This window comes from Phasianus colchicus, chromosome 15 (assembly GCF_987193195.1).
Source record: "Phasianus colchicus chromosome 15, bPhaCol1.hap1.1, whole genome shotgun sequence".
In the NCBI taxonomy this organism is placed as follows: Eukaryota; Metazoa; Chordata; class Aves; order Galliformes; family Phasianidae; genus Phasianus; species Phasianus colchicus.
Genome location: NC_143450.1, coordinates 18,193,780 through 18,201,907, shown reverse-complemented (window position 1 = coordinate 18,201,907; position 8,128 = coordinate 18,193,780). Strand labels below are relative to the sequence as shown.

Sequence of the window (8,128 nt, the reverse complement as noted above, 5' to 3'; positions counted from 1 at the left end):
AGGGCAGGAGAGCTGCCAGCCCACCTGTGTATGGGAACTGATGAGTCAGGGCCTCAAACACTCACTGAGCACCTGGAGAAAAGACCCAGCCAGTCCTGAGAGCACAGGTGAATGTAATAGAGCCAGGCTCTACCACTCCTAGACCTCATTTAAGGGCTGGCTGCCTTCTCTTGCTGGAGATTTCTCCTTTGTGGAGTTTTTTTTGTGAGCCTAGATCTTCAGAGATGGTGAGCACTCTTCTTTTTGTAACATCCTTTCATTATGTTGGTCCTGGTGCTGTTACACATGTGCCATTAGGCAAAGAGTCAGGTGAAGGCAGGGATCCATCTTACTGCTGCAAGGCATTGAGGCTATTGGGAAAGGCTGTCTTTTTCTGGTGGCTTGTCCAACAGGTTTCTTTCATATTGATTCCTCAGTTATCAGAGAGAGAAACACAAACCAACCAAACCCATACTGAGGCTGAGGGAGCCCCCCTGCCACATACCCAGGCAGCTTTCCCACCTGGGCCCATCCCAAACCCCCCCACATTTCTCTCTAATGATGAAAGAAGTTGGAAAGAGAGCTGTGATCACCGACCAGCTGATGTGACTGTGTGCTGCAGGGAAGCTGCTTCCTTTTCATTCCTTGCTCCTTCCAAAATTACCCTAGAGTGAATTTAGAGAGGAGAATGTTGTCAAGACTCTGGAGGTGCAGCAGAAGGAAAAAGGTTTGATTTTGTTTTTCTTTCTCTCTGTTAATATGTGACTGTGCACGTGCTTTCTCTCTGCTGCTAACTGTGCCTTCAGGAAGGTGAAAGGTTTAAGTTGATCCCATTAATGTATGTAGAAGTAAATCTTTTCTGTGCTGGGTGTTGAGTGATAAGGAAGAAAACTTTATGGCAGGCTGCTAGATTGGTAGGTAATATGGACATGCATCTTTGTGAACTAACGTGGGAAAACAGTTCTTCACTTTCATCTTCTGCTCAGAACTGGGGAATGTTTTCTGTTTCCTCTTCCTTCAGTGCAGCCACCGCTGAGCTCTGTTGCAACGAACACACAGGTTATCAGGCCAGATAGAAGTCAGCTGGGGTGAGGGTTTATAAACACTGGAGACCAAAGGCAGAATGTGGAAAGCAAGAGATATATATACACAAGTATGTGTGTGCATATATATAATACATATTTGTTGTGCTTTGCAGAGGAATCATTTTTAATGGCTTCTTAGTTTTTCCTATTCGGTTTGGTTTTGTTTTGTTCAGATTTTTCTATTTTTTTCAAATCTACCATGAAATATAGAAAAAGGATGCTTTGGGGTGAGAGAGTATGAAGGTGTCTCGCTGCAGACTTCAAACAAACTCTGCCACAAGTAAATCCATATCAAATTCATGTAAAATTGGGTTGGCTAGCATGCTTTTGATGTTCCTGAATTACTGCACAAAAACGTTCAGCAGAGATTATCTATTAAGATTTTTAGTTCAGTCAAGCATTCCTTTAACCAGACAAAAATACTTCACCCCGGGTGAGCGCCGGGCTAACAGCTCCCATCCCACTGGTGCGGAACGGATCGATTGGTGCCTTTCTTGGCGCTGACATTCCGATCACGTTTTGACCCTGGGCTGCTCCCACATGGCTGGCATGGCAGTGTGCCCTGCGCTGCCCGAGGCTCCCAGCTCTGGGATGGGGAGCTCACTGCGTGGATGAGTGCCTGAGTTCATTTTGGCTCTCCAGCACACAGGCGTGGAGGTGCTGGACTGGCACAGGGCTTCATCCCACGGCAAAATGAAGGCACTGCTGGGTATTTGTGTTCTGACTGCTTTTTCCTTCTTTCCATGATGTCAGAAGTAACAGAGTGGGCTTGATCTTCTGTATTTAGAAGGGAAAATCAACATTGAATTCAACAGAATTCTGATAATTTCTGACATAGTATTTCTGCTTTGTTAATTGTAATGGTTTGTGATTAACTTCATTTGCTGTAGGCATGTGTGTGTGGGAAGATCTCACAGACATTCCTCCCCTACTGAGGATGGGTGGGTGGTCAGTTCAGACCTGAGGTAACTCAGTGAATGGATGCCCATAAACAAAACCCTGAGCTCCTGCACCACAGGTGGGCACCAGTGGGGAATTGTGCTGGTGCTGGGTGTCAAATTGGCACAGCCTGTGGAGAGAGAAGGAGCTTTCTCCTCATTGTAAGGAGAAGCATCACTCAACCCAACTTCAACTGCCTGCATTTTTGTTTATGCTTGGAAGAGAACAACCCCCAAAGCAAACTGTATGAAACTGAGATGGTTTCAGCCCTGTGGGATGTTTGGGGGCTCGCAAGCAGACAGCTGCAGGGAACAGTCTCACAGCATTGCTGATGCTCTGCTGAGCACGGTGTGGTGGGCACACTGCTAGTGCTGCGGGGAGACCAGGGAGCAGCAGGGCTGGGACTGTGGAGCCCACGAGCCATGGTGCCCGTGGTTCATTGTGTCCACTGCTGGGCTGGCCCACTGGGTGCACAGCCACACACGGCCCTGACTGCTGCCAGCAGTGGCTCAGTGCCTTGAGGAGCTGCAGGAGGAGATGCTGGGGGCTGTGGGTCATAGGAAGCTGGCAGGAGCTCCCATTGCCAGGCTGGTCGGCCGTCCCAGGCTGTGTGTGGTGGTGCTGGCTGGGGCTCTGAGCGGTGATGGGCATTTGCAGCCCCCAGCTGACCCCCAGGGCCCTGTGACTGATGTTCTGGGGGTGCAGGAGATGCTCTGGGAAATGGGGACCTGCTGGACCCCCCCCTCCTGCTGCGCTCTGTGACATTTGTTTCCATCTGCCTGTGCTGCTCTTGCTCTGTTACATGGTGCCTTGCCTCGGAGCTTGAATTATTGCCTACATGCATGGGTAGAGCCTTTGGAAAACAACTGAGCATGTAATTAAGAGAGTCAGTGTGTTTTATGGGGATAGTGACGAAAGGAAACAGCTTTTCACTTTAGTAATTGTGAGTGCCTGTCAGAAGAGATTTGTGGCAGAGGGAGGTCAGTGGGAAGAGAGCTCCCACTGCACAGAGTGGGCTTCTTCCTCGAGTGGTGGAGCTGCTCGTTGTTCATCAGCCTTCCATCTGAATTCATCAGACCCGTTGCAGATGCAGTGTGTGCAGTGGCCGGGTGCTCTCCGGGCACACGCAGCCTGCTTTGCAATCTGAGCTCACAAAGCCCCCGAACCCCACAGGCCTTTCTGGGTGGGAGGGTGTCAGCGGGCTGCGCGCAGCCTGGGGTCTGGTGCCAGCTCACTTCTGTGAGAGCAAATTGCCATTGCTCAGAGGCCTGGGTGCTTTGGGACAGGAAGGGCAAGGGAGGATTTTGCTGATACTCGCATTGTTGCGCTCTGCAGATACTTCTAATCAAGCAGCACATTAATGTATCTCTTGTTTTCCAGTAAGTCATTAGTCGCTTAAGTGAAGTTGCTCATGTCAGTTTTCCCTTTCATTAAATATTCATATTTACTAATGGAAATTGTCTTGACAAATTGGTCAAACTGAGCAACTTAGGAATTTATGCCGCGGACTAAAAAAGTTGTTTGGAACTCCCAGTGAGCTGAAGTAATGCTTGAAATCATTAACACTTCATTGATTTTATAATTAAAAATCCGTAGAGTAAATAAAGCATCCTTTAAATGTGGCATAGCTGTTTATCTCAATGCTTAGTATTAATATTCATTTTTTTTTCCTGCGAATATCCATGAAGTTCTGAAGGCCCTTCTGCTGTCCCTATGGGTGCTCTGGCAGCTCCTGGTGCTCCCCAGTGAAGGAAATGGCTCTGCAAAGCTGGCTGGCTGAGCTAAGACAGAGTTAGCACTGCTTGGGGCCACAGTAACCAGTATTCATGAATGGACATCTACCTCCTCTAAGCAGGCCGATGTGGCCGAAGGCTTATGGTGAAGTCAGATGGGAGTAATCATTTGTGGAGGCTAATTCAGCCCATTGACCAATAACTAACAGCCTATAACTAGTTTCACAGAGAATTATATTTTGATTTGCTGCCCCAAAGCGTGGCTGCTAGAGAGTCTGAAGGAGAGAAAGAAGCTCTTTAACGTAGACACTTTTTTTGAAGTCTGAACTTATTTTGGCAATAACTGGGCTGTTACAAAGACAAAATAAATAGAAGGGATTAAAGTCATCCTTCCATAAAGAATTTCATGCTTTGCATGGAAGCAGCTCCAGCTGGGTCAGCAGCTGTGATGCATCTTTAGAGCTGAGCCCACTGGCCGGTGGGGGCAAACGTCCACCCAGGGGCTCACAGCATCTGCCCCAGATGGCCGTCACAGCATGTGTGACCCAGAAGTGCTCTCTGTCTCTCACTCTGGCACACTGCTTGTGCTGAGCCCAGGCTGGCAGTGCTTGGTTTGCAGTCATCTAGAGCAAATGCACTTCTCCCATTACCCTCACTGTCTGCCTGTGCTGTTGCTCGGCCCAGGAAGGCGTTACAGGTAGATGGAGAGGCACAACCAGCCAGAGCACAGAGTTTGTTTAACTCAGCAACTTCAGATTTCTTGGGATAATGAGAGCCTTCTGCTGCTTCAATATCAATCTATTTTCTCTTCTAATTAGTCTTCATCTGCCTATACAATACACTCTAGTAGAGATTTCTCAGCAGTGAAGCCTGCGTGCAGAGAGCAGTACCAAGCAGCACAGAAGCACTTGGGAGAACAGTAACCTTGGAGCCCAGGACCTGCTGGCCACGCAAAGACCTGGCTGCAGCTGCGCTAACAGGATGGCATGCGACTCCAGTTCATCTGACTGCAAACATCCTATTTTTAGTATCCTTAACTATCACAGATTTAAGCAGGTTTCTGCCTGGTTTCAAAAGCAAGTATCAGAGCAGTGCTATTCTTATCTGCTCACAGAAGAACTCTTTGCTTCTAGTTGTTACTGAACGTGCAGTTTTGTGAAGGGAGATGGCACCTTTGGTGTGCTGTGAGCGTGGGGCTGCAGCCAGTGCCTGTGTGCAGTGGAAGCATCTCTGCCCCCCGCTTTGCATCCTTGGGGGGAGCACCTGCAGCCCCCTCTCTACGTGCAGGCAATGAAGAGGAGTGAGCCGTGAGCCTGCGCAGCATTTTGCGGTCGGAGCACTTTGCCACCTGTGGCTGACAGCTCGGGAGGTTTGGCTGCTGGCAGCAATGCAGGGCTGCGATATGAGCTGCCTGAAATCCATGTGCCCGCAGCTGTGCAGATGTCCACGGGACTGGCATTTCCACTGAGCAGGAGTTTTTTCTTTAAGGAGTTCACATTTGATGCTGTTTAACATACGACTGGAGGGCAAAGCATTTAGCAGTGAGATGGATGATTATTGTTTTAAATGAGTTCACAATTATTTGATGAAGCGGAAAACAAAAAAATGTTTTTCTGGCATGTGATCTTTTCTGTGCTGTTTTTTTTTTTTTTTCTGCCTGAGTTATGTTTTCTGTCAATGCTTCCAAGCACACACGTGCTGCTGTACCCCCATTTCGCTCCCGCTGTGCCCGAAGCTGCACTCCTGTGGGCCAGGTGGGAGCTCTGTGGGTGATGCTGTGTGCTATGGGAGCTCCCAGCTGAGCTGTGATGAGAGGAGAGCTCAGGAAACGTGCACTGAAAGAACAGGTTAGCCACGTGTGGCCGCGGCAATCCAGTTCTGTTCATGGGTTATTAAAAAAGGAGAAGGAGTTAAAATTAATTGAGTAAACGTTTCACTTAATAATTTATGTAAGAACTAATTGGCATAGTAATGCCTTCTAATGTGCTGTAAAAATTCACAGGATAATGCATTAGAAGTAAAAAGGTGGTTGGATGGTAATTAAGGTCTCTCTTCTTGCCACAATCTTCAGAAATTTTTTGCTGGTCTGCCCTGCTTTCGCCAGTAGTAAAGGTGATTTTTGGTTTCATGTATTTTCATCACATTTGAAGTATGTTGTAGGATTTCCATTTTGATTTGAGGTAATTTTGTTCCTTGTTTATGTGATTAATACTTCTTACTTAATATATTAAAGGCATAGTATGTATATAATATAAATACATTTTATATATATATATAGCTTGTCTCTTTGTGCATTGCAGTGCACATACCTGGCACTCTGATGTCAAAGTAAAGTAAAGCACTGAAAAGGTGTTACTCCAAATGGGACTTTGTGCATTGCACACACAACGGAGTGGAAAATACAATGAAGCTGTAGGTTCTCTCATCAGCACACATGCTTCCCCACTGCTGAGAACAATACTGGAAATGATGAGGTGTGATAGGAACTTGAGCCAGCAGATGGGGAGGGAGGGAGGGAGCATTGCTGTGGTTGGTAATCTCTTCTGTGTTGTTGGGAGATAAGTTCTGGGTCCGCAGGGGATGTTAGTTTGCTGCTCTAGGATGCAGCATTGAGTTAATATCCTTAATTAATAGATTTAATTAGAAGCTTTAATATTCTAAGATAACCAGCTACATCTCCATGTAAATGAGTGTCACACCACCTAAATTGTAGAACACACTGATTTGAGAACGATTCTGGCTTTGTCAAAGGATTTGATTTCCTTAATGGTGATGACCCGTGAAGTGGCTGTGTGGGGGCTGTGTTTGCAGAGCTGCCCAGTGTGGGCTTCCATTGCTGTTCTGCACTCTTTGTAGGAAGCACTGCTCCCAGAAGTCAGCTGTGTGCGTGCCTTAGGAGCGCACCGAGCTCCTCTGGGGCACCTGGGATGTCTGTGGTTGGATGAGATGTTCGAATTTTGTGGGGGAAAGAAAACTTTCGCAGTTGCTCTCACCTGTTTTTCCAGAACCTTGAGAGCAGTGCATCTCTCTGAGGAAGAGCCCTGGCTCAATACCTGCGTTAAGGGGTAGCAGCACATCGATGGAACAGAGCTCTGCAGTCTAACACAGGAGCGGTGCGGTGGGAGCTGCCCTGAGCTGAAGCTGGGCCTCGTGCTTCTATCATCGACTGCAGGCAAGTGAGGTAATGTGGAAATAACAATCCACAGTGTGGGCTAAAAAACCCTTATGGAGAGGCTTTTTCTTGGACAAAAATCATCAGAGATAACAAACAACCCGTAGTGCGTATGCTAAAGGCGAGGCTGTTATCTTGCTGCAGATAAGTACTGAAAATACCTCTAAAGAACTTCTGTTTCATCTCCTCTAACTGCAGAGCCTGCTCTATCTAACCGTGGGTGAGAATCTAATGGATGTTCGCTGCTTTGGTGAGATGTTGGCTCTGGCTGTGCAGTGTACTTGGGAGCATTTCCAAGATAAAGATGCCAAAATTAAGTGCGATATTAAGCTGTAATTTCTGATATCTTTTAACAGGACACATCAGGATTTAATCTTCTTGATTAAATCAGAATTTTAAGGTCCCACAAGACTCAATACGGTCGTACATTCAGCATCCTATTTCTACGCATCACGCATATTCCCATGATTTGTCTTTGTTTCTCTCTGTCTCTGTTTTGTGGATCTTTAGAGAAAGTAGTTTGCTAAGCTTAGTTTAACTAGAACAATTCCCATTAAATAAAATTTGTTCTGGATAGAAATGTGTCAGAGAAGGTATTTATTGCAGTGGTTCTTATTTCAGGGTCTGTTAGCCACTAGAAATGTATACATGCTCTTCAGGGTATTTACCCAGGATTCTCATCTTGGCTGGCTGTTTCCTTACAAAAGGAAGAAAAATTTTCCGAGAAGAGACTGCACAATGAAAGAAGAGGTTCTACACTGTGGAGGAGCCTGTGGCAGAAAGCAGATGATGTTAAAGCAGATGGTTCCCTAAAGCTGGGTGGTCAGATCGGGTTAGGGCACTAACTGTCCTCCTAGTTGTCTTGGCGGTATCTTAGGGTGATCTGAGTTACCTAAATGAGGCATCAGCTCCCCCGCCGACCCTGCAGAGACCATAGTGGTATCAATCTCTATTTTAAGAAATAAAGAGTGAAATTCTGAACCTAATGATGCCAAGTTTATCTGTTTGTATTACTTAAAGCAAGGAGCTGAAGTGGTGGAGGGATCTGTAGAAAGTAAATTAAGGAAAGGCAAAGATGTGGGTTTTTGCCTAAAAGCTGAAAGCCTTGCTGAAGGCTTTGTTCCCTCTTTCATGAAGTTTCTCTCTGGTGGTTGTGGTGGCTGCAGGCAGCAATGAGGCTTCCAAGGAAATTGCTCTGAGATTCATTGGTTTACACACAT

General features: G+C 46.6%; 1 long non-coding RNA gene across 1 annotated transcript in view; it reads left to right on the top strand.

The window, feature by feature from the left end:
* Positions 1-233: 233 nt before the first annotated feature.
* The window catches only part of LOC116232263 (uncharacterized), a 34,108-nt gene continuing 26,213 nt past the window's right edge, over positions 234-8,128 (top strand). The window contains exons 1-2 of the long non-coding RNA XR_004167640.2: positions 234-706; positions 6,742-6,917. This is a non-coding gene — a long non-coding RNA (uncharacterized LOC116232263). The remainder of the gene's footprint in view (positions 707-6,741; positions 6,918-8,128) is intronic.